Source organism: Ambystoma mexicanum, chromosome 5q, assembly GCF_040938575.1.
Source record: "Ambystoma mexicanum isolate Mex_15411 chromosome 5q, UKY_AmexF1_1, whole genome shotgun sequence".
NCBI lineage: Eukaryota > Metazoa > Chordata > Amphibia > Caudata > Ambystomatidae > Ambystoma > Ambystoma mexicanum.
The window spans coordinates 118,129,692-118,156,891 of record NC_090933.1 but is presented as its reverse complement, the minus strand read 5'-3'; the positions used below and the strand labels follow the sequence as shown (position 1 = coordinate 118,156,891).

At 45.9% G+C, this 27,200-nt stretch overlaps 1 protein-coding gene across 1 annotated transcript in view; it reads left to right on the top strand.

The window, feature by feature from the left end:
* LOC138497282 (dynein axonemal heavy chain 5-like) overlaps positions 1–27,200 on the top strand; it is a 1,499,851-nt gene that overhangs the window by 478,151 nt on the left and 994,500 nt on the right. The window lies entirely within an intron of this gene.

Genomic DNA, 27,200 nt, shown 5'->3' with positions numbered 1-27,200 from the left:
AGGGTTCTACAATGCTGCCATGACATTAACCCTTTCCATCGGCTATTTTTTTCCGCTGGCTTCCCTTTTCCCATCCCCTTCAGCCTTCAGCCCATACCCTTGAGGTTTATTTTCCTAGTCAAATGAGGCATTCCAACTTCATCTCTAAACATTTTGAAAATCTGCCACCCAAGATCTAAATCAGTAGCAAGTAGAAATACTTCAATACGCTTTCCTCTGCTAGTGCTTTTGCTAATTTTCCCTCTTTGAAAAGGTACTGCAATGTTCACATTTTCCCAGAGCAACTTCCACGTCCCCTTACAAACATAATGGGGACCCATGGAGCTCTCAGGGCCAACAAACATTAAAAGTCCTTGTGATGTTCAGAACTGTCCATGGTCTTCTTATCCATCCCTTCCTTTTGCTGCTCAACTTTTACCAACAGTGTTGCTAACCCCTTCAATAACATGCAGTACTAAGTGCATACAGTGCACGTTTCAGTTGCAGAACAGATGGCCATGGATGAATGCAACAGTACGTGGTGTGGGATCCATTTTTCCACATGTAGTTTGCACCAGGTTCATGTCTAAGAGGAGAAGCTCCTCGATCTATGTGCTTCGCGATTCCATGTCGAAACGTTTTCTGATTATACCCACCTCAACTACTCCAACTGCACATGTGCAGTAAACATATAATTCTGGTGGGAGAGTTGTAGGCTTATTAATGGTAGTATGTAATGAAAAAGTACTTTGAATGTAATGCAGGCATGGGGAACAAGAGGTGCCAGTAAATAAATGGATCTGGTAGAGTGCTCCAAAAGCAATTATTTAAAATAATAAAATGTAGATTAAATATCTTATATACACAAAAAGGAGTGCCTTGTTTTCACCTTAATCTCCCAGGTTCCATGTACAAAGAGCAATAGAAAAAGGATCAGGGGGAGCGCCTCAGATAGACTATTAATTAACCTCAATTATTGTGGAGCTATTTCTTATTAACAAATATTCAATTGTATTTATACACGTTTGTAAAAAAAAGTTTGCAACATATCACATAACTGTAAAGTGCATACATATAGGGCCTCATTACGACCCTGCCGGTCCGGAAAGAACGGTGGTGGTAAATCCGCCACCACCATTCTTTCCAGACCTGATTAAGTGTCCTGCAGGCGGGAGGTGTCACTCCCTCCAGGTCTGACCTGGCGTGTTTAACTGCAGGCGGACATGGAAACACACCGGCTATGTCATAGACGGAGCCGGTGTTTCCATGGTCCCTATCGCCATGGAGTCCCATGGAGTACTATGGGACTCAATGGGAATAGGGATTTACTGATTTCCGCCTCCGGAATTACTGGGGCACCGGGGTTGTAATGCCCCGGTGATTCCGGCAATCACGGAGGCGGAATGGTAATACGAGTCCGGCGGTAACCTGACAGAATTTCCAGCACGGTTACCGCCGGACTCGTAATGAGGCCCATAAAGTGATTATCCCAGTGAAACAGACAAATAAACATTACTCAACACTCAAATCAAAAATAGACATTTAAAAAAGAAAATTCATGCAATACTAATTACAACCTAATGCTGAAATTATTACAATTTTACATTCTTATCAGTGCATATCTTTGAATATTTTTATCTTGCCAATACATTGAGAACATTTGGAAACAAATAAATGATTAACACGAAAATGTTTTGTACACAAGAAACCAAACTTCCTTTAGTCTTAATCATTTCTGCTAACAGACATTTGTGTTCTCTCATATACCCCAAAAATTTGAGGGCAAACACATTATTTCTTGTACTCAAGTTTTCCACATCTACTTCGTTGTGGGTATTTTCTCCACTTTTTAACAAAAAAGTCGACTCCCAGTGTTTCGGCCTAACAAGCCTCTCCATGCTCTAAATGTAAATAGACTTCATCAGGACTGTAACATGACTGAATTCACCCATCTGTGGGTTCCTGTGTTAATGTGTCCCTGGCTCTAAACGCCCAGGTATGTCCCTAAATGACGCTCATATCGCTACATGTCTCTGCCACAAATCCTTTTTCCATGCAGATGTGTGCGCTGCCCAATTTTCTTACACCACCATAAATGTATTCTGTGGCAATGTCGGCATTCCTAAGACTCTGTCCAGGTGATGCAAATTAATTCACAAAGAGTGTCCTCACTCAGGCGGCACAGCTCCTGCTTCGTTCGTGTTCCCTGCTATGATTAAATGGCTTATACACCAACAAAGCATGACAAACAGAGGCACAATCGCTGAACTCTTCAAACAGTTATGTTCATTTGTTCCTAAATGTTGTGTTAAGGTTCCCTTCTGAAGTACATACATGCCATGCGTGATTTATTGGTGTTGGTGGGCAAAGAAACATAATCTGTGATTAATTCAACTCCTAGTCCCGGGGAACACCACAGTGGTGACTCAGGGGTCCCAGTGCCATTCAGAGACATTGGAAGTTGTGCCCAAGGGATGAGTGGGAAGGATCTCCATGTCACCCTATCTTGCTCCCTGTCAAATGATGGAGGACAATCTCCGTGCAAAACATACCAGACTGGCTTTTTCCCCACATCACTTGTCAATTAGGGAGGGCCACGTCCAAAAGCCTTGACCCTTACGAAACCACTTTTGAGACCTTGCAGGGTAGTTATAACTCATCCCCTCCACTATTAAGAGAGCCTGAAGCTCTCTCAGCAGATCCAAACCTCTACCTTAGAAAAAGGCACCTTTCCCTTTACAGAGAATGTTTTCACGTCACTCAACAATGGTAGAGTATGCTTAGTTACAGTTTACGATTCAAAGCACTATGCACTTCTAAGAGACAACCCTCTGCACTAACCCGGCCCTCCTAGACCAGGCGCAATTCCTCCTAACCTAACTGCTGGTCACGCACTTGCATTATTGTCAGTTTGTTATGCTTGTACACCTCTCTCCTCCCCTAGCCGCCGCCCTGCCTCCACCCAGGCCCCCACTATCTGGTAACGCACTTGAATTAGCAGATATGTCGTCAGGCCTAATATGCTTATTATTGTATATCATTCTGAAATTTCCAATGCCTTATGAATGATTGTATCCTATGTTCCCTCCCGCCACTCACTGCCTGTCTTGGAGCGCTTTTGAAGAACTCAATTTGTGTATACGCGCTTTATAATTAAACCATACAATTCAAAAATTATACATCAGATACGTTATTTCCGAGATCCATGGTAATCTCTGAAGCCCAGTGGATTCAATATTACAAGCCTGCTACTTCCCGAACTCTGATGAATTATGGCATGCAAAGTTGCAGGTGACTTACTCCCCTGCAAGAAATTCTCTGGCCAGAGATGCAATGCTTCAATTTCATCTCATGCCCAATATGAAGACTGAAGGAAAGTAGTTACAGAGCTATCCCACTGAGTTTCCAGTATCTAACTCACACGCTGGAAACTAAGGAGAGCTCAGCTCAGCACAGGAAGCACCATAAAGAGTCGATGGCGAATAGGACAAGTATATTCTTGGTCAAACCCCTTAAGCACATATCAGTAGCAGTTGCACTCTGGGACCACAAGCAATTCCAGCCCTCCTGCAATTACACACCACAGGTTCAAACCCTCACTTAAAGTCCCACCCAGGGGGGAAGAGAGAGCCTAGTACACAAGCATAAAAACAAGAGATTGGCAGATGGGGACAGCGAGGTTCAGCGCGAGGACTGAGTAATTATGTATGGTTTGGATGGGCTGCAGGCGAATGCTGTAGTGGGAACCTGCCAAGTTGCCCACTAAGTAATTGTTACAAAGAAGGATTGTTTTGCAAACACACTGTGCACACAACCAGTATAAAAATCAGTTGATTAGTACACAACCATAGGTCACCAATCGCGCAGTGTGGGTTGCAGGACGCTCATGTTTGGAGAATGTTGGAGACTGGGGAAAGAAGCAGAGACCAGAGATATGGAATACTGTAGAGCCGGAGTATTAGTAAGAGACAAGCAGGTAAAGGACGAGATAGGAACATCAGAGGGAGAGAAAGAGGACAAGTCGAGGTGATGAGAGTTGAGGGGGTAACGGGATGTGATAACATCAGAAGGAGTGCAGTTACACGAGGAGTGATATGTATGCCGTTGTTAAATCATATTGAATTACTCTGTGGTAATTCACTTCGATGCAATTACTTTGTTTTGAGGTAATTTAAGTATCAATGTTTGGGGTGTTGTGCGTAAGGGGTGGGAAGGATAGAGCGTGTGTGAGGTGGGTCGGGGCATGTGGAGGAATTCAAATAAAAGTTAATGAAAAAAACAAAAAGAAGTAATTGCATCAAAGTGAATTACCACGAAGAAAAAGTAAACTTAGAACCGAGGAATGATATCAGATAAATGGAGTGGAAGTCAAGAAGAGGTGATTGGAATCGGGCGCCAGGAGGAGGTGGTCAAACCAAACGGGAAGGAGGGGGCAGTATCATTACAGGCCGAATGTAACACAGAAGAGTTCATATCGGGGTAGAGAGTTTCACAGAGGAGTTGGTGGAAGGAATACCAAGAGGTGAAGGTAGTAGTGAAGACGGTGCAAAAAATCAAGGGAAGGACGGGATACTCCAGAGGAGCAAAAGCTGAGAGCTGGAGATGGTGACAGCATACAGAGCACCAAGAACAGATAAGGTGGCAACAACCCTGGAGGGCTGGGGGGGGGTAGGCAAAGGGGTAAGGGGGAATGGTAGAGGAAACGGCATGAACATGGCTCGGAAAGGAGGGACTAAAGCAGAGCGCAAGCTTCTTGATAGCCACTGCAGGAGGGTCCTAGTGGCCACCCTGTATGCCCTAGGCAGGACCTGGTGATGGCAGGGAAAACAAGGCAGGATTATGGAGGTTATTGTGGTATCAGAGAAGCGAGTCTCTCTCTCCCTCTCTCTCTCTCTCTCTTCCCCCTCCCCCTCTCTCTCCCCCTCTCTCTCTCTCTCTCTCTCTCTCTCTCTCTCTCTCCTTCCCCTCTCTCTCTCCCCACCCCTCTTCCTTGGAAGACTGTGCCCCAAAGTGAGTCTTGGGTTATGGAAAGCCATAAAGCTTGCACCCAAGTCAAACATAGAAGGGTTCTGGTTACCCGTAATGCCTACAATGCCTGGAAAAGGTGACAAAACCCCTCTTGAACTCCTCAATCTGGGACACCTAAGCCAGGAAATCCTGGGAACCTGAAAATAAAGGAAGAGCCATTGTACAAGTAGAGGGTGTCTAAGGGACCTAATTCCACCAAGGAGAGAACCATTGTTGCTTTTGGGAAGAGCCTATTATTTTTAAATTCACCCTTCTTGGACTAAATCCCCAACTGAAGTCTTAGTGTACTTCTTTGTCCCAGGCAGAGCTCTGTGATAAACCGTCTGTTATATGCAAGAAACGTCTAATTCAGGAACAGTTGGGTGTTGATCCTTTCCAAGAAGGAATAGTGCTACTCCAAAGATATTGTCACAACTGCTAGGGAATTTCAGAGGCCTTGCTTGAGAATGAGGGCATGCCTGTAATTCTTACTCTTCGAAATATATGAGGAAACGTTGGGCGGCACTCAGCGGAGTACAGCTGATCATGTGGTGGGTAAGCCGGGTGATACCGCACAGGCTGCTTTCACCGAAGCCTGCTTCCCTGGGCCCGGTTTTGGCATCATCATTCCTGTGGGAGTCCCCCCCCCCTTCTTCATGCTCCCAATGCAGGAGACACGCCTGCAACCCCTGTTTCCTCTAACCTTTTCGACCGTATGTTGCTTACGAATTAAGTTGGAGTGCAGGGTCGCGACTGGGTTAATAGCACACAGGATATTCCCGCAAAAATTGAAATTTAGCTAAGTGTACTTTAACTTTTGCATATGATTTTTTTTATTTTTATTCTATAATACTGTATGGATTCTAAACATGTAGACACAGGAACTTGGGACACATTAGTATGTGTAAGAAGCTGTGGCACCAGTTGCCACTTCTGTTTTATTCGCTCCTAATCACATGAAAGGGTAATTAGAGGAGACATTGCTTTAATCCAAACATAGTATTCTCTGTTCTTATTGAACATCAGAGTAGTGTACAGTGGATGGTGGTTTACACCGTGAATCTTAGTAGGACACAGCAATATAGGTTTCTGAAGGCCCTCTCCAAAGGAACGTCTATCGGGGGATTTGTGGGGAGCTAATTTTCCATTCACAACCTGTCCTTGGCCTTTGCACTGAGAATGCCAGAGGCAGGGACGTGCTAATGACTTTTGGCCACCCCTGACCTTGCTGTAGCTGTTTTTTCCTCTCGAGAACGCCAGCTGGCACACATTTCTTTGATGGGGTATTGATCTGATGTTACACTGAACAGGCGACTGAAAGCAAACTCAAGAGACAACATAGTAAAGTGATTTTTAATCAGCAGTATAGTTAATGGGTTTTAGAGCATAATTATTGACAAAATGAATGCTTTATGCCCCTTCTGAGTTGGTCTTGTGCTGGTGCATATGTGCGCTGTCTTGGTCTGCAGTGGTTTCATAGTCTTAATTTTGAATGTGGTAATTTTAGTCAACTCAGTTTTGTCGAGTTTACCAAATACAATATATAGCGCATGGCATATTTAAGATCAATGCGGATTGTCTGTGGAGTTTCAGAAAATAACTTTTCTTAATAACTCCTGAATCCTTACATGAAAAAATCGGATAAAAACGCACCGTAAAATTTGGATGTAGCTGCCTCTGCATGACTGTATATGACGCATCAGCAGAATGAATGTGCATCTTTTATACAAACTGCACACATGTAGAAGATGAACATTTTGGAATGTACGCTACTATATGTCTGAAAAGTCATATCAAAGTTACAACTCACTTTAATGCAGCTGTTCGTATTGTTCATGGCATGAAACGAAACGAAGCAACCCTCGTTGCCAGGAGGGAACTGCATTGGCTGCCTCTATCAGCCAGGATCTCTTTCAAATCTCTGGCGCTGTGCCACAAGTGCATCTATGGATCTGCACCCAGCTATCTCAAAGAAAAGGTCTCTACATATAAGCCTATGAGAAACCTTCCATCTACTACTGCACACCTTCTGAACGTGGATCGGGCCAAGAAAGCGCGTGGAAAAGGACGCTCGTTTCCAGTTTTAGTGGCATATGCATGGAATGAACTGCCACAAGCCCTCCGAGAGGAAAAGAATCACTTGGCTTTCAGAAAGTCTTTAAAAACGATTCTATTTACGTAATGTACCTGCCACCAGTCTGTTCATTCCTTGTCTGCAAGTGAGCGCCTGAACGCCTTAGGGCTTTGGCGCTATATAAATGTTATAATATAACATGTCAGTTTTTATATGTACAATGTATATGAAATTACATTTGCGTGAATGTACACAATGTAAACTGGATGTATTGAACATTCAAGTTAGAGCTCACTTTATTGTGAGCTTTTATATTTATATGAAGCATATAATACAAGAGCAGAAAGAATGAACATACATTTTATATTCTAACTGTACTTTACATGTGAGAGATCAATTATTTACTGTGACAAATCGCAGGATTCTGTCACTTCTCCACAGGGGGGAGCCTTTCCATGTGAGGCTAGGGAGTTGAGCCTGCTACGCAATACCGTCCCTAGGGGTAGCGGCAAGCAGGATCTCAACGGGAGAGGCGCCCCCTCCCCCTGCGGACAAGGGCTCCTGTTCCGATGAGGAACTCCCGAACTTATCTATTGCCCATCGATAATAACGTCTGCTAAAAAAAAGACATGAAGAATACACTGATATCTGTTATTGTCCCATATAATCTTTGGGTAAAACTAAAAAGAAATTCTTGTATACTGAGATGAAGAAAACCACTAGAGCAGTACAGAGTACATGTAGAACAAAGAAGGACATTAACGCTGCGCCGGGAAAGTCCCAAAGCAGAGTCATACATCTGAGCTGAGGAGACCAGGGAGATGGAGAAACCTGGGAGTTGCAAATCATCTGTGAAAGCAAAGCTAAAGGAAACTGGGAGGCACAGCTTCCGACGCGGGGAGGCACTGGCGTGAGAACCCTACCATGTTGCACCCAAGAAGTGAGAAAAGCCGAAGAATCGGTGCAGTGTTCAAAGAGCGACCAAGAAAGAAGTGTTTGCGTGACTGAAGCCAGTGGACCTTGGAGTCACTAAATTAAACAGAGACCACGTACTTGAAGGCACCTCGTAGTGTGCTGAACGAAGAAGCAAAGATCATGTTGCACTTAAGAAAACCTGAGGCAAGAGAGTCTGAAGGACTGGGGCAGTCTCCAAAGAAGGACAGAATAAGACGTGGAGGTGTGACCTAAACCCTGCAAACTTCAGTCCCTAAACGACCACTTACCTGAAAGCACCATGGTGTGTTCTGAGCGAAGAAGAAGCAAAGTCAAGAAGCTAACTTGACAATTGCTGAAGAGGGTCCCATCCTGATTGCAGGCCCAGTGAAGCTATCCCATAGACATAACACTAACAGGCTAGCGGGAATAACAAATGGAACATTCATACTCATCCCAGTAAAGACTGAGCATTGGAGAAGAGTGAGAATCATTACTGTAACATTCATACTCATCCCAGTAAAGGCCACGTTTGAAAACACATAAGAGTAATAATAATCATTACTCGGACACTCATGCTTGCCCCAGTAAAGACCAAGCGTAGGAAGGACCTAAGAAGAGTGAGAATCATTACTGGACCATTCCTATTTTCCCGTGGCAAGACAAAGTAGCAAAAATCAGTGGAGAGAAGGTGCATCATTATTGGAACAATCTCAGTAGTCCTAGTTAAAAGAAGGATTGGAAATTAAGAAAGTCTCAAGTTTGACTAGGAAGGGAAGCCGATCTCTTTCCTCAGCTGGCTTCCTCCTCTGGAACAGCCTACCCCTCCCTCTCCGTCTTGAGCTGGATCTCCTCATATTCCAGAAACGCATCAATACTTTCCTCTTCACCTCCTCCTTCCACCTCCCTCACAGTCGCTGAGATTAGTGGCCTTGGCCCTTGTGTCCTTCTGGGTCCTGGCCTTCCTCCCAATCCCCTTCAGCCCCTCCCGTTTCCCAGCACTTTCCCTTGGGCACCCACGAGCCTATGTTCCCGCACAGGACTGCACTTATTGTATCTGCAGAACACCACTCTTTACTATGTGACCTCTGCCAAGCACTTACCAGTTTCCCAGCAACTTTCTCCCTGGCACTTCCCCCTCTGTGGAATTTCCTAGTATTTACCAATTTTCCCTGTCCCTTCTCTCTTGCTCTACATGTGGACGATCCAAATGTTCACAAGGCCTTGTAGGACCACCTCTGTCCTGTTCATTATTGTATTCTATTAGCTTTGTCCCATAAAGAACAGAATTGTCCCAAGAAAAGGGGATACAAACAAATACGGCTACAAAAGAAAAGAATACAAGGAGAGGGAGAACCCGCGTATAAGAGATGCAGTTAACAAGTTGAAGAGCCCAACATCTGAACAGTATTACTTGAGAAAAGTAGCCATTAAGAACGATCTACAAAAACTTTATTAAAGTGAACCTCTGAGAAACCAGCACACAGGAGGAGGGAGTTATACTTCTGTGCCTTATTGGTTCTGTAGTGGTAGGGTCAGGTTAGATTAGTTTGGACAATGGAGAGATCTTCCTTTTGTACTCACGAACAACTGAGGAGCACCCTAGGTGGTTTTGGTTACGGATGGAAAACAGTGTAGTTTCTGATCAGTCAGAAGTTTTAACTTTTCTTTTAATAAAGAATAAACCTAGAAGGGAAGACCAGAGTCTGTGCCCTCCTTCTGACCCGCCATAGTACATATACACTAATATACGTCTGAAAACTCACATCAAAGTCAGGGCTGAGTTTGATGTGAGTTTTCCGGGGATGTAAAGGGCATACATGTACAAACTCTACAACTCTTATATGCCTTCTGTACATATACCTACTCACATGAGTCAAACATGATTTCAGTGTGAGGTTTCATGTCCAGTAGGCGTGTAGGGCATGTTCAATTCATGACTTTTACACTACACACTCTTATGACATACACACACTTGGGACACACTCACAACTAATGCACACCCATGATACATGCACACTGGTAGGCAGGCATGGTATCTGTTATGCTCGAGCTAAAACATGGCGCTGATGCGCAGTGCATTCTGGGAGCGCTCGGAGCCATGATGGATATTTACTTCATGCCGCAGAGAAAGTGTAGCGAGGGAGCCATGTCTCCAAGAAGCTGGTAGAGTTCAGAGAAGGGAGCCGAGGGGCTGGATAAGCCCTTGCCTCCATGCACGAGCAAGCAAACAGCTTGTTTCGTCTGCGGGCCGCCTGGAAGCGTGAGGGGCAAGTGGGCAAGACCCTGACCTCTACGAACTAAAAAACAAAGGACGTGCAAAAGCAATCGCAGCTGGAGAGTTCAAAGAAAGTGACAACAGTTTGTGATATGTGCGATTGTGAAAGCTACAGTATTGCATGCAAGGTTATGCGTTGAAGGATAAAAGACATTGAATGTATTTAAATCAGCGAGGGAGCCGATGAGAAACAAAGTAACGGAGGGGTACCGGGTGAGAAGGCACATTGTTAACGCTTCTTTGAAGATGACAGAACAGTAAATAATGAAAGTGAAATATGTGGAAAGCCATTGAAGGAAATGGCATCAGAGAAGAAAGCGTGCAGAGATCCCGAAGGGCTAATGTGAAATTGAACTGATTGTGAAACAAGGAACAGGGGGGCTGTGGCCAGAATGAGCTATATGCTTATGTGAAATACGGAACAGAGCGGCAGAGGACCAGTTGTGCGAAACTAAGTGCAAGAGGCACTGCCATTGAGAAAACAGTGCAAGAGGCATGAACATTGAGAAAGCAACCCTGTTGTCAGAGTGGTCACGGATAGGGGTGAGAATACTGTGCGGTTGCGAAGGTCCCGGACAAGGCAATAATTAGAAGGACTCTGTCGGAGTGGTCACGCATGGGGGTTAAAATACTACGCGGTTGTGACGGTCTCTGACATGTGAACATTGTGAAAGAAGTACAAAAGTTGGGGAAGGGAATTCTCCCAGAGCTCTGTGAAGCGGAGCTGTTTGGCTCTGTTTGAGCGTTTGAAGACTGGCAAGGGCAGCTTGTGAAAGTAAGAAGGAAATCTGTTTTTGTGAATTGTGAGGGAAGCCGAAAGAATCTATTTGAAAAGAACTGTGATGCACACTGAACTGACATTGAAATAGGCGAGGGAAGCCTAACAGATTATGGGAAATCTTTTAACTGTGCATACCACCCACCTTCAAGGAACTTTGTATGAACTGCACTTGGAGAGGGAGTGGTGAGCCACTTGTATTGCCATTGTGCCGTTCTTTTGATAGACTTTATTTTAATGCATTTTCCCACACTTAGGTCAGTGTCAGAAACCTATACTTGCCCTCACGTTTTACAATAACTATTTACTTTGTTTGACTGACTGACTTGGACCATTTTATTTTACTTTGGTGGTGGAGACTACTCCCATTATAAAAATAGGGCCAGCTAGGAAGTCTCCAACCTTAGTCAAACTTAATAAAGATGTTGAAACTTGTACCTCTTGTCTGTGTCCTTACTTGTGATACTGTTATGCTTGAGCTAAAACGTGGCGCTAATGCGCAGTGCATTCTGGGAGCGCTCAGAGCCATGATGGATATTTACTTCATGCCGCAGTGAAAAGCTGCACTCATTTTGCTGAGAGCTAGATTCATGATGCTGAAGAAAACATGCTTTCCAAACCTGGTATGCCGTCAAGGACATTTCTGCTGGGAAAGCTAACTTTGTTATTGTCTTATGAGCTATGGGACTGTTTTCCGTGGTGCTTGTTTTTAGAGGAGGGGGGCACTTTTCTCCTTGAGGTTACTGTCAGTTGACCCAGTTGGCAACCAACGGCTGCTCATCAATGCGCAAGTGCGTTGCCAGAAGGTTCGAGAAATTGCCACCCCTTTTTTTTGAAGTGTGCATATATGCAGAACCCCTGAGTGGTCAGGTGAGACTTCAGCCGGAGGGGAGACGCTTCCGTCCGGCATACTTGTGGGCTGTTGTGCTCTCGGCCTGGCTTTTATCGGGGTCTTCCAGCCGCTTCTGGCGAGATAAGGAATCCAGTTACGCTCATGGTGATGTATTTTCTTTTGAATTCTGTTTCTTCTGTGATTTATTTCTATGTTATCACTGGTTGCTTCTAAGCTTTGAATAAATAGCTGTATAAGTGCTTATTATTTTCTAAGAGTGTGTGGTTGCAAGTTATTGCGTCTTCCTGCGTTCAAAGTATTGGCTCTGTAATTGCACTGGTGATTTATCACTGTCCGTGCACTCTGGGAGAGCAATACACACCCACACACACACTTACGACAGACATTTAAGACGCACACTCTTAAGACAAATACCCATATGACCCAGACAACCAACACTTAAAATACACATTACTACAAACATATTCTTATGGCACATGGTCTTACTGCATATGCTCCTATAAAACATTCTTATGACACACACGCTTACAACACAGACACTTAAGATACACACACACATGACACAGATACATACAATACACACTCTTAGTACCCACACAAAGTTGTGACAAACCCATAGTTGTTAGAAACACTCCACACAGACACTCATGCCACATGCTTTTATGACCCACGCTTATGATGCACATACACACTTGACACGCACGACACATGCTCTTATGACACATGCTCTTACAACAAACACGTATGACACATACACTTATGACACTGACAGTCACTTACTTTACAGGCTCTTACGACACATGCTCTTATGGCCCATTCTCTTACGATACACACTTACAGCACATGCTCACATGACACACTTTAGACAACACACACACTTATGACACTCTTATGAGAGTCACTTTCAACACATGCATACTTATGATGCATACCCATACGCACACATAAGACACATGCTCTTACGGCACATGCTCTTATGATGCACGCTCTTGAGATGCACACTCTTTTGACACACGCTCTTAAGAGACACACCCACTGATGCCACACACTCTTTTGAGGTGCACTGTTTTGACACACACACTTTTGTCACACTCTTTGGGGACACACATGACACACACTCTCACACGCATGACAGATATTTATGACACAAACCTACAGTGTATGCTCTTATAACACAAGTGCGACTGTTAGGTAACATTTCACTTTCTGCTTTTTTACCTCTATATTTGTGGACCCCATCCCCAAACTTTTTGCTTTTGTTTCAGCTGCCTGACCTGACCTTCTGCTAGTGAAGCACAGCCTTCAGCTGCTCTCCACTGGGCTTTTGCTCATTGTTCTGGGGCAACCGACTTGTCCTTAAGACAGTTACTACTGGGAAACATAGTTTCCTTTAGTCTTATGACTTTGCTGCCACTTTTGGCAACTGTATTTCAGTGCTCAAAGTACATTACTGTACCGTGCACTGGGGTCCTTGCATTTTTGGGCCCTAGACATCCCTTAAGGATGTTTTTGTAACTAGAAAATATGCCTAGGAGTAGACTGGTGGCAGCAGAAGCTTTTTGTGTATTTGTATTAATTATTACCAATTCATACTGGGCTTACTGCGTTTGGCTCATGACTGTGGCTAGTGTCCATCATGGCCATGCCACAAGGTCTTTTGTCTTCTTTGGCCATTTTGTCCTTTTACCTTCCCTTGCACTTTGTGACCCGGGAGTGCTTATTTGGCCAAGCATTCACCCACGAAAGCCATCACTTTTCGCTGGCTAATACATGTCACATTAGGAAGTGGGCAGGGACTGTTTGGTGCCAATCCACACTATTGGTGCCAGGATGTCTGGTGTGCACAAGAGCATGAGAGCTGCAGTGGTCCCTGATTGGACCACTGCCAGCCTGCAATAGTGGGGCATATCTTCTCATTGGACAGCTGGGGTGCAAGCACTCCCTGGACATGAGGTAGGGCTCTGAGTGCAGACCCGCAGATCACCCTGAGGTCCAAATCGACCTCTACACGGAGCCAAGTATCCCAAGAAGCGAAGCAGATCCAAGGATTTTCTGGAACCCGTGCATAGGTGTGGCACCCTGGGCCCGCTGTTGTCCCAGTAGAGCCGTGCTTTGTGTCAGGATCCCATGGCACATTTACACATGTTCTAAGAGACACTATACTAGAAAATCCTCATTTAAGAGATTACACCATCACATACATATGTAGAAGCATGGTTGAATATGGTATTGATATTAATTCTGAATTTTACATTAGATTATGTAAATACATTTCCTTAATGTTAATCTAATCAGGAAGTGTCTAAGTTCCCAAGCCAAGATGGTCACAGCAGTGATTGGATGAGAAGAGCTGTGAGGTAACTTGGAACTTTGACCAGGATTCTAAACTGCCTTTCATTCCAGTTTCCTTAGAGGAAGGTAGCAGTTAATTTAGCTCTGAAGAAAAAGTAACTAAATTTGAATTTGAGAAACTATTTAAGAAGAAGTACTCTTAAGAAGATAAAGTAATTCAAGAAGAACTTATCCTGCATTGAGAGAACTATTTTCTATACAGATGAAGCAAGCTAAGTCCATGAGTGGAATATCATTTTATTTATTATTCAAAAAGACATTTACAAGTTGAGTCAAGAAATATATATATATTTTTTTAATTCTAATTCTACAATGCAATGAACTAATTGTGCTCTAGCTCGAGTTGTTTTACCGTCTGATAAATGAATGTTTGGTTTTTAGAAATTGCGGTTGCAGTTGTTTTATCTCTAATTAGGCGTTAAGAATATTTAATGTGCTGAACTTTGGTCTACATTTTATTATAGGGTTTAGACTAATATAGAGTTTTAAAAATACTAATATAGTACTAACCTAAAGAAAATATTTATTCGAATTTTCGCGTGTGCGTGATAGTCGTTTTGTTTTGAAATTTGGAGGAACGGACCAGGAGCCGTTTATCTGACGTCCTTCTTTGTTTATATTGACTTCCTCGTTGTGACGCAGGAAATATCTTTTGTAACCGGTTGCATGGCAGGCGCGGCATCGGGAAGGATTCTTGGTTTTCCATTGGTACGCAGATCTTTTTCGGATCGCGTGTTGTGCGCGTTTCATTTTTGTGCGCGGTCATCTGCAGCAGCGTGTTTTCGTTCCGGCATGCGCGGTGTGCGCGGCTCCTTAACAGTGCGCGGTCATCTGCTACAGCGCTAAGATTTTCGAGAGTGCGAGGTACGTGCATCTTCTCTTCAAGTGCGCGGTTCATTTTTACAAGGCGCGTTAGGATAAGAGATGTGAATATTTTTTCGTTCGCTTCGTATTTTTACAGAGCACATTTTCATCTGATTTTCCTAAATCAATTTCAGTCAAGTTATGAGCACGCTATTTTCCAGATATAATAGAAGTCTATTCCATGTCAACATTTGTTCCTGCGCTAAAGTGAAAGTTACCAAGAAAAAGAATTCCATAAACAATTCATTGTGATTTAGGAGAAGTTCACAAACTTTCAGTCAAGGACATTATTTTCCAAGTCACATTTTTTGAAGTATTTTTGGACACTTTAGATTCATCATTAACTAAGACTCTAAATTTTTCAGTTTGAATTTTAAGAAGAGGTCAATGAAAATATTAAAAAAGACACTAAGCAATGTTTAGCCTATCAGCAATTCAGCATAGGCCGCAGGTGTATATATATATATATATATATATATATATACATAGATGTTATTAAAACTAATATATATAAACGAAATAGAAATAAAGTATAGTAATATTAATAGCATATTATGTGTTTAGATCTTCGCAGACTCAGCACTGAAGAAACATCTAGCCAGTTTACCAGTTCCAGACGAATAACCAATAGAGAAGAGGTCTGCATAGAATACCAGAGAAGATCTGCTTTTGTTTTGTACTCCATTCCCCTTGGGTTTGCCAGTTTAGTAAGTATAACTTTTTGAGATTGTTGAATTGGCACATCTAGGGGGTCTGGTGGGCCAGCATCACTCCTGCAGAAAGATTCAAGATTGGACCATGACATTTGCGCTAGATCTCCGAAGACCTGCAAAGGTTCTTCAACCCTTTTGAATGGTGGGTCCAATCATTCTCAACATCTCCTTTGTGCCCTGCAATCGAGCCTTCTCTGAAGTATCCTGGGCCCTCCAGTGGACTGATCAGCAAGTCCCTTGGCACCCCTGTTGGAGCGTTGCTAAATCGAGTTTCCACTGGAGCTTTGGAAGAACCCTAGTTTGCACTGAAAGGCACCTTCTTGCAAAATCTCATTGTCCCTACTGCTTTGGGCTATGAGAGAGAAGCGCACATCAGTCTGCGACACCTGGGTACTCCTGCATCACTGTGCGACAGTGGAGGTCGCTGCTGGTGACTTGCACCAGCTGCATCAGTGTTTTGTTTGTCCTGCATTTGTGACGAGAGATGCAGCTCCTGATGTAAATTGGATCTGCACCCGTAGCGCCTGTAGACTTTGAAACGTAACCGAGGAGGGTATTGCATAGTCCAGGTGACCTTCTTCAAACTTGCCATGTTTAAGCCCGCAGTGAGCTAAGGGCTGTGCTTTAGCACCTTGAAGCGTCTTTTGTGGTAGGTGGAATTACAATAATAATCTCAAACCAAATAATCGGACAAACTCAAAGAATATGGAAAAGTACTGTTTTACTGTCAATTTAATAAAGTAGGGAAATCTCACAGACATCGGACTGATGCATGCACTCGAACACAGCAATTTGATTACATAGAGGTCTTCTACCCCAATATGCGTCATCTATGACATCATTCTACTTGGCAAAATACAAAACCTATCAATGGAAGGGATTGGTTAGGGAACATATCTACGTATAGAACATATATGGATTAGTACATCATCGGCTACCCCTTATCTGTAGAGCATGCCTTGAACTACCTATAAAGACATATATTAGTGATTATAACAGACAAAACAGTGGATTGGTATATACAACATTGTATGTTAGGTTGTCCCCTACCCCACTAATTGGTTGGCATGCTATCCCAACCTTGGACCTTTTGGTTCTTTAGCGGCACGTACATGAAACAGAATTTGGATGTTTGAATCTCATCAGACTACTCCCTGTTTTCCCAATTAGTCCATCCTCTCTCATCGGTAGGCTATAAGCCAAAGTCGTCCGTTTGTAGCTGACGTTGTTTTGTTGCCTGTTCATCGTCCTGGAACATTTAAGGGAGTGTGAGCACACCACTATCTTAGCTTGAGGCTCTAATGAATATCCTTTGTTTTTTTACTTCTGAGTCACGTGTGAAGAGACCACAAATTTGTCAATTTCAGCCTTCTATTTGATTTAATTATGCAGGGTTCTGTTGCTCCTCATGGCCTCTAGCGACTTGCTCACTCTCTCATATGAACTTTGTATACTTTTTATTGACCAGCATGTCATTCAGGTACTTGGTCCTCCGGTGTTGCACTCCTCCCCGGCGCATGCCGACTTCAGCAGGTGTCCAGCCTGCGAGGAGCTCTTCCCTACTTCTGACCCCCACGCTCTGTTTGTACCTTGTGCGATGGACGGACTCAACTCTAACTGAGAACAGGCAAGCTAGGTTGAGGGAGCTCCTCGAAAGGTCACCTCCAGAGGACTTGAAGTTTGTCAAACAGAGATCGAAGCCCAAAGGAGGGCCGCTGTTTTCCATTGCACCCCGTAAGGGTCACTCTTCCCGAGGAAACGCCCAAGTGGGACGAACCTCTTGGGTTCTGGTATCAGCAAGCACACCGAGGCTGGTCTATCTACCGGCCTCAGGTTCTTGTATGGGGTATACACCCGATGGGCATCGCCCTAGTACCGGCTCTATGTCCAAGGGGGCGACCTGCATGCAGCACTACTGGCGACAATGCCAAGGGCAATACGCCTTCCATGCCTAGACCTCTGGTGCCAGGTAGGCCTCATGCTCCAACACCAAGGGTCTTGGAGGAGGCTGTGCACAGGGAGCCATGCACCACGATTTTGGCACGTGGCACTCAGCTCGTCAAAATGGCTGCTGCGCCAGACAACATGGCCGCTCGTCCGATGCCACTCCTAGGAACAGAGCAGGCAGGTGAACGAGTTTCAAGGTGGGACTGGTGTCAACCAGGTACGTGGCCTACAGTTTATCCATCAGCAGCGCAGGGCAGGTTCCCCCTGCAACCTAGACAGTGTGCTCCGGCCTCAGCAGCACCCAGCCACTCTGTCAATATCTCCTGCCTCCTCTTCTGCCTCCGAAGACAGGTTCTTCGAAAGGTTTTGGCACTGATGCAAACTCCCCAGATGGGGGCCATCCTACGGGATGCTGTCAGGGACTTACTCCCTCCGGTCACTCCACCGGCACCCATAGTCATTCCTCCGATGGCTCCAGCGCCACAGGCCCCAGCGCAGCCCACACTGCCCCTGCTGGCTCCTTCAATTCCAGCTCCCCTGTCTCCCACAGCACAGACGGCTCCGGTCTCCACACTGCAGCCCACGGTGCCCAGCACCCCTCCACCGCTCCGGACCTTCCGGACACCCTAGTGGACACGAACGAGGAGGACGACCCTGACACGCCGTTGTCAGCAAAGGCCTTCCTCGACAGGCTTACAGGTTTGGCAGAATACTTGGGTCTTCCTCAACCTGAGGTAGAGTAGCCCGAGGAGGGGGTCTTGGCAGAAGTCCTCACCCTAAGACCCCCTACCAAAACAGGGATCCTGATACAGAAGGACGTTGAGCCACCCCTTCTTGGACAATGCCACAAGCCACATTCAGCACAACCTGTCAATCAGCGCCTCGATGCCAAGTAAAGACAGATGGAGGGGGGATACACTGTTGTTGTTGGCGCACCCTCAACTGAATTCGTTGGTGATCGCTGCAGCGTCACTCTAATCCTCAGTCGTGCTCGGCCACCTCATCCTCGTGTTGCTATGCAAGGAGGAGATGATCTTGGAGGTGTACGGGAAGAAGCTGTACTCTAGCTCCCTGCACCTGCGCCAGGCCAATGTGGATGCCATGCTAGCAGCTGCTAACCAGAAGCTTTGCCGGGAAATAGCAGACTCCCTTCCGGAACTTCCGGTGCAGAGCCAGGCACGCTTGAAGGCGAGTCTAGGAGAAGCCAGGCTGGTAGCGCAGAACATCATGGAGTGCACTGTGGCCCACATCGATACCTCTGGCTGGGCCATCTGCATTGCCACAGGAGGACGGCATGGCTTTGGGCTGCAAAGTTTAACCCTGACGTCTAGGATCGCATATTGGACCTTCCGTTCTAGGGTAGCAACCTCTTTCACTCTACCACTGATGAGGAATTAGATAAAAAAGAACAGTAGCTCACAGACTGCGAAATCTTCATCTATTCTGATGTGTGGGATGTATTTACCCATGCATCCGAGCCCTACCTCAAAACTGTGCAGTACTGACATGGAAAACATCATGATGGCCAGAGCTTCCCAGAAAATGCACAGGGAAATGCAGGAAGAATAGGCTGCCACCCATTTTTGCCGATGTTATGGGCACAGAAGGACACTGCCTAAAACCACCATTGGACTACCCTCACAGTAGTCTGAAACCATTGGGAATGGCAATGCTGATTGCCAAATGCAACCTAGAATTGTGGGGAATTCATTCTTAAATCCCAAAAATGGGTGCAGTACCAGTACTCACCACTATCCAAAAGCCGGCATTTTAAAACCACATCAGATTTTACTTTTTTGTGTAAAAATGAATGAACCCAAAACATGCCAAAGAAAGACTTACTGAGAGGTGGATACAATGTAAAGTGATATTCTGAAGTGACTTGAAGGTTTATAACAAGACTGGCTGAGCTGTGGATTGCAGCAGTTTAAGTTGCACTGGATTAAAGACACTAAAATCGAAAATGTTTAGATTAAATGAGTGACCTATGTTGGTGTCACATGCCTTTGTAACTGTTGAAATGCCATAGTTTTGCACTTAGAATCAGCATTCTAGCTGCATATGTAAAAATGTTTAGTTTTATTTGAATGCAGGAACTGGGGAACAAAAAGTGACATTTTATCTGAAACCTGGCTTAAGGAACTGAATTCTGCCTGGCAACTACCCCCATCAGGAGTGAAACTTGAGTCACAGCTGTGTTCCCAGGCCTAGCTGCCCTTTTGCTGCTCACACTAAGGATATGCCATCTATCTGATAATTGAATTACCTGTGCTCTGCAGGAAAGTGAACAAAGCCCTGTCCTGGCTCAGGCAAAGGTTTTATTGGCAGGAGTCGTAAATGGTCGTAAAAAGTGGCTTCCTCCTGAGGAAAGGGGAGGAGCACTGCCTGTGAGAGCAAGCTGGCTTGGCAGAACTGGAAAAACCAGAAATTCAACCTTGTGCTGAGGGTAAACCACACCCCTTTGGAGCCAGAACATAACTTTAAAAAGATGAATAACTCATAGAGCGGACATGTGAAAATTTTATAAATGACACCATAATTCTTGTGATTTTTCTGCCCACAGTTTAAGAGGTTTTTAGAACCGGTGGTATGTTCAGGGGGGTGTTAGCGGAAAAGTGGATATTACTCTAAATGTATGCATGTTAAAAATCTGAAACTTCATCAGTTAATGTCCATACTCCCTGCGCACATGTATGTAAAGTTGGGTCAATGTCAGAAATTGAAAAATCAGTTAAAAAGTCAATTATGTGCCATTTCTGAATGCAAGCTCTTAGAAACAGCAGATTTGGACAGAGACATGGCTAAATTCAGCCACACCATGTATATGTAATTTCAAGCAACTGTGTAACTGTGAAATATGTCTTTTATTATCAAATATAGAATGTGTGCAATCTGACAGAGGAGTGTCCTATCTGCAAGCCATAAAATGACATCCCTCTGACTCACAGTTCATTCCCCAATCAAATAAGAAATGGAAGTTTGACCAATTAGAAGCTGAGAGAGAGGTAGGGTCAGTGATGCTAGAACACACCCACATTCTAAACACATAAAAGCAGACAGACAGGACAGATAGGGACCTTCAATTCCATCTGCAGCGGGACGCTCTGCCGGAAAAATCCATACTTACCTCCATCAAACCTCCAGAGAGCCAAACTAGAGACTTCAATCTATCCAGAACTAGAGACCCAGACCAGAGATCCAGAAAGAGAGAGACCCAGACCAGCAGAGAGAGCTGACCCAGATCACTGTGAAGTGCAGAGGCCAGACCAGACCAGAGTCCAGTTTAAAACCCTGACCAGATCCGTGACGAGGCCCATTTAATTCAAGAATATAGTGTGAGTACCCAGCAGAACTGTGTAGAACCAATCTCTTAGTTTAAATTCATCTAATTCAATCTATTTAACCTAAGTAGAACTGTAGCTTAGAAATTGTGTTATCCTGCCATCATTTTAAAACTGAAAAAGTGCTGCGTTTAAAATTTGCAAAACCAAAAACGACCTCTATTAAATCGGTCATAACTCTGTAACCGTTTGGGCTAGAGACTTGCAGTAACTTTCATTTGGAAGCTGAGATCCTAGGCTTTCATAGGACCCCAAAACGATAGAGATATTCCTTGTGGTTCTCCTGTAATAGCGCTCGGCGCATCCGCGAATTTTACCGCGATTTGCAAATTTCTTCACATGTAAAAACTGCTGCTGCTTGCCTTCCATTTGCCAGAATTTCGTTTAACCTGCTAACTATCCCTGCATCATTGCTAGTGTGAGCCTGGACTAATATTAACTAGATACCACTCACCCTGAACCTCTGAAAGGGAATTAAAAGCAATTTAGCATATTTTTTAATTCATTGCCAGCACATATCAAAGCAATTTGGGCCTGTGTTTTTAAACTTCTGTTGTCTAAGCTTGCCGGGGTGAACTGAATCACATTTGATTGCATTTCTGAGAACTGTGTGTTTCCTTCCATTTCCTTGCCTTGCATCAAGGGGGGGAGGGGATTGCCAGAGAAAAGTGATTACATTGTTTTGTTGAAATCATATTGAGTATTTCTATACTGCATTTCATTCATTCAACCTTGCATCCATTTGAACTCTATAAAGCATTTTGTACCACCTTCTTCTTTTGTTCCTATTTACCAGTGTGCTACCTTATCCATTTCATGTCAACTCATTAGTGATTATAAGAAGTGTGCTAGTGCCAGATTCTCCGTTGTTGATCTTTATCATATCAGATTAAGTGTGCTATTCAATTATTAATTTATTATAAAGTGTGATATATATATATTTTAAATTATCAAATAAACCTTTTAAACTTGCAAAACAGAACTACTTCTTGGCTCAGTGGGGTCAGGGGGACCCAAGAGAGGGGTGTTATATAGGGGTAGTCATCCAGAACGCATGAACTGGACATAAAGATATATCAATAAGGGTTTCCATTCAGTATCCCAGACTAGGCATTGACTTAGCTGTAGTGTTGAATTGAATCCTCTTACAGATGAAGGCCACGCCCAAGGCGTACAACCAGTCGCATCAATGCTCCGACAAGGGACGGGCATTCGCCGGACTCTGGGGATTCCAGGAATGGAGATCGAGACAACCTGACCGCTTGCCGAGTCAGCACTGGTGCAAGCAACAAAAAAGGGGTTGGGGGGAAGCAATGGCTTCTTCCAGTCCCCCTCCTCAGCGGTTGTCATGATTCCTGCCCCTCATGTCCCCAGCCCTCCAAGATGTCAGGCTGGAGCCAGGCCACGATCACCTACATGGCCCTCAAGGGCCTCTCCATCCCTCCAAAGACCCACTTGGAGTCAGACTTGGCGCTTGTGGCACCAGACTCACTCACTCCCATAGGATAACATTGGGGATTGGACTTGTAGTGCATTGATGGGGACAAGATGGATGCCCCCACATATTTTGGTTCCCAGAACTGCATGTGCAGTCTAGTCTTTTGGGTGTGGTTCAGCCCAGAGACACCTGGGATACCCAGAGACTATTTAAGCCACTCCCAGGCTGTGAAACATGCTTTGTGTTTTCTGCAACCGCAGCGTGACACTCACCGTGTTCGGATTGGTCTCCAGTAGGCCTGCATCTTCTGCGCTCAGCTCCTGCAAGAACAAGAACACCGTTAGGAACAGCCTTACCTTGCGGCGCTTCTGCCCATCATTCATCGCTCCTTCTGTTCTGCGGGCATCTTCGGCGGTGTCATCCCATCCCGGCACGCCGCTTCCTAAGGAAAAGAGAAAAGAACAGAAAAAAGGCATTAGTAAGCATTCAGCAAATCTTCGCTTATTTTTAAAGACTGTACAAGCTTCAAACGCTTACCTGAATCCCAGTCGCTCTGGGGGAACTCTGTCTCCGGAACTTCTCATCCATCTGCAAGAGGGAAAAGACACTCCAGGTTAGCGTGGAAACATCTAGAGGCGCCGCATACCGCGCTTACTCACTGCATTTCTTCTTCATAACCGACATCCACGCTGAAAACGTTGCGGCACCTAAAAGACACAGGAAAAGAACTCGGTTCAATACAAATACGAAAGGGTTGCATCGCGCATCGCGTTCTCACTCACCTTCAGCGCTACTCATCTCAGCAGCACGTCGCCATCCCCAGACGCCGGACATAATCTAAGGAAGGAAAGGAACGAAGTTAGAGAACTGTTCAAAAGACTCATTATACTTACCTGTCGGACTCTTGCCAGTGAAGTAACTAGGCCGCAATGAGCCCACATCAATCAACGCGCCCCTACACCGAAAGCAGGACGGAGAGCACACTTTCCAAGAAAACAAGGTGAGCTGTAGATCAAAGGGAAGGGTTGGACCCCGGGGAAGAAGGGGTTCAAGCACACAGAGACAATAGGCAGTTAAACTCTACCAATCCTGTGTTTCAGGCCCAATCTCCAGTCGAGTAGACTCCAGGGAAGGGTTTGAGGTTGTAAGAGGTCAGAACAGGTTGAGTGACGTCCCCGTGGATACCAGGTGAGCGTTACAGCGGCAGACTCGGAAGGAAAAAAGGCATGAAGCATCCCTTTCGGTACACAAGTCTCCAGTGGGTGGCAGGCTTGCCTCTCACATGCATTTCTGGTGCCAGATTTTTGCAGACCCCTGGATCCTATCTGTAGTATACACAGGGTACTGCCTACCGATACCACCCTCTCCTCCCCTTCACAGGTTGGGATGGCAACTCTGTTGGTGGCGATCCGGTCACTCATCGAGAGCCAGGCAGTGGAAGAAGTACCAGCCTCCCAGAGAGGATTAGACTTCTATTCATGGATTTTTGTCATACAGAAGAACCACCAGGCTGGCCTGAGAGTTGTTGGACCTATCCACACTCAACCTCTCCCTCCCGGTTCAGAAATTCAAGATGGAATTCAAGATGGTTACGCCAGCACTCATTGCAGAGACACTGGACAAGGTAGCCTGGCTGTGCTCCCTGGATCTGAAGGATGCCTACTTGCATGTCCCGATTTGGCAGTCACATCGCTCCTTACTACGCTTCAGGATCATAGGCGGTCATTTCCAGTACAAGGTGTTACCTTTTGGCCTCACCAGACTCATGAATGCAGTGCCAGCCCTACGCAGGGCCACCATGTCTACCCGTACCTGGGCGACTGGCTTGTCAGGGCGAGATCCCCGGAAGGAGTTATCCACACTTCCTCCGCGCTTATGGACACGCTCCATGACCTGGGATTTACTATCTCCCGCAAGAAGTCTCAACTGAAGCCCACGCAGAGCCTCACCTTCCTGGGCCTCGTCTGGGACATGTGCTCCGAGAAGGTGTTTTCCTCAGAGGACAAGATTATGGCCATCTAGAGGGCTACTGCACACTTCCTTACCAGGGCAGTGACCTCGGCTTGGTGGTACCAACACTTGCTGGGTATCATGGCAGCGGTCCTTCTGGCCGTGCCCCACACAAGATATTACAGCTGCGCATTGCAGCCTCATGGAATCAGGAGAGGGGCTCCCAAACGGAGCTGGTCAGCATACCGCCTTCTCTCCACTCAGACCTCACGTGGTGGTCCAGGGACTGCAACCTGCGGAGAGGCAAGCCCTTCCGGCAACCGCACCCACTGGTCACCATCACGACTGACTCCTCCCTAGAGGGCTCGGGAGCCACTCTGGACAACCACAGCGTTCACAGAGTCTGGACCCGGCAGGAGCAGGAGTCTCATACCAACTGGCTGGAGCTCAGGGCCATCTGGCTAGCCCTCAGAGCCTTCCTTCCTCTCATTGTGGGCAGGACCGTCTTCATCCAGACAGACAATGCCACCAGCATGTACTATGTCAACAAGCGGGGGGTACCAGGTCCCCTCTGCTGTTCAACCTAGTGGTCAGCATGTGGGAATGGGCTCTGGAAAAAATCTACCTCACGGCTGTCCACCGCACTGGGGAGGCCAACTTGGAAGCGGACAGGCTCAGCAGACTGAGAGCAGACAATTACAAGTGGCAATTGAACGACCAGGTGCTGCAGGAGGTCTTCAACACATGGGGCCATCCTCAGGTGGATCTATTTGCCTCCTGGAAGAACAGGAAGTGCCATCAGTATGCGTCTTGGCAGGGACAGGGCCCTGGCTCCCTGGGGGATGCTTTGCAGATTCAATGGGAAGGCAGGACAGCCTATGCCTTTCCCCCCACACCCCTGATCCCCAGGGCACTCCGCAAGATAAAGGAAGCTTGTCACCGCAGCATCATCGTGATAGCTCCTTGGTGGCTGGCAAGACCCTGGTTCTCCGAACTGCTCAGCCTGATGGACCGACCACCCATTTTCCTTCTGCTGGGTACAGTACACCTCGTATCCCAGCAGGGGACAGGGTTCTCCACCCCGCTTCTCAGACGTTAGCCTTTGCAGCGTGGTTCCTGAGCAGCTGAGCCTATCACGGGCTAACCTGGAGATCATCAATTGCGCTAGATGCAAGGCCACCAGGAGCTAATATAAGAGTAAATGGAGAAGGTTCTGTCATGGGCGGACTCGAGATCGACCCCCTGACGTGCACGCCTGATGATGTGCTCTCCTTCTCGGCACACCTCACGCACTCAGGCGTACAGGTGGACACATGTCACACTTATCTGGCAGCCATAGGGGCCTATAGAAATTCGAAGGAGGAAGTCTTCTCCTCTTCCAACCCTATAGTCAAACATCTGGCGGGCTTGTCCAGGCTTTACCTGCCCATTAAGAAGCCACACCCCATCTGGGACCTCAACATAGTGTTAGGCGCCTTGATACACAAACCTTTCGAGCAAATGACATCCACGGACATCAGGCTGGTCACCATTAAGACCGCTCTGCTAGTAGGACTCACCCCACTCGCAGAGTCAGCCAGATCCAGGCTCTGGTGGCATCAGAACCCTATACCACTTTCCATAGGGATAAGGTGTTCCTGCAGACTCACCCGGCATTCCTATCTATGGTACCCTCCACTTTCTAGCTGAATGAGGAAATAGTCTTACCTACATTCTTCGCTGACCCCAAGGTCGAGGCTCAGAAAGTCTTGCACTGTCTGGATGTTAGACGCGCTCTGAAATTTTATCTGGACAGGACCAAGGGCTTCCGCAAGTCGGACACACTTTTTGTCACCTTTAGGGGCTCCAGACCCAGTTATCAAGCATCCAAGGCTTCTATTGCACGGTGTATGGTTGCAGTCATCAAAGAGGCCTATGAGGGGCAGCACAAGCCGCTGCCAGCCAATATGCACGCTGATGCGTTCAGAGCCAAGGTCACGGCCATCGCATTCCAGCGGCAGGTTCCGTGGCAAGTCATAAGCAGGACGGCCACCTAGGCCACCCCTTCGGGTTTCTGTAAGCATTACTGTTTGGACGCTGGCTCGAAGTCAGACACGGCCTTCGGACAGGTGGTTCTAAGGAATGTGTTTACTTAAGGAGGGTCTCCTCTCCACCCTGGGGCTACATTCAGTTGTAATTGCCCATGCAGTATGGCGGAAAGGGGACGGGATGTAAGAGTAATTTCAAGTTACTCACCGTAGTGACTAACGTACTCTTAGTCCCCTTTCCTCCATATGTCCCACCATCCTCCCCCCTAATAATACTGTTGTCATTAGGCAATGTTAAATATTGTCGATTCGCCACTGGGGACTGAGGAGTGGCACCGGTGGGCAGGGTCGGGGTAGCGCATGCTCCCAGGACCGCACCCTGCGTGCCTCTAAATTGAAAGAGGAAGGTGGTTTTTCTGGTGAAAAAGGTTCTGTTGCCGTCCCTTGGAAGGAATGCCCATGCAGTATGGAGGAAAGGGGACTAAGAGTATGTTAGTCACTACATTGAGTACCTTGTAATAATTGTTTCTGCGTCTCCTGATTCTACAGCCTCAGCCTGTTTCTGAGGTAGCCTGGTTGACTTTAATGTAAACCAGCGCCTATTTAGCTACTATGGCCGTCCTTGCCACGTTCTATATTCCTCTATAGCAAGCTTCTATACTTTTT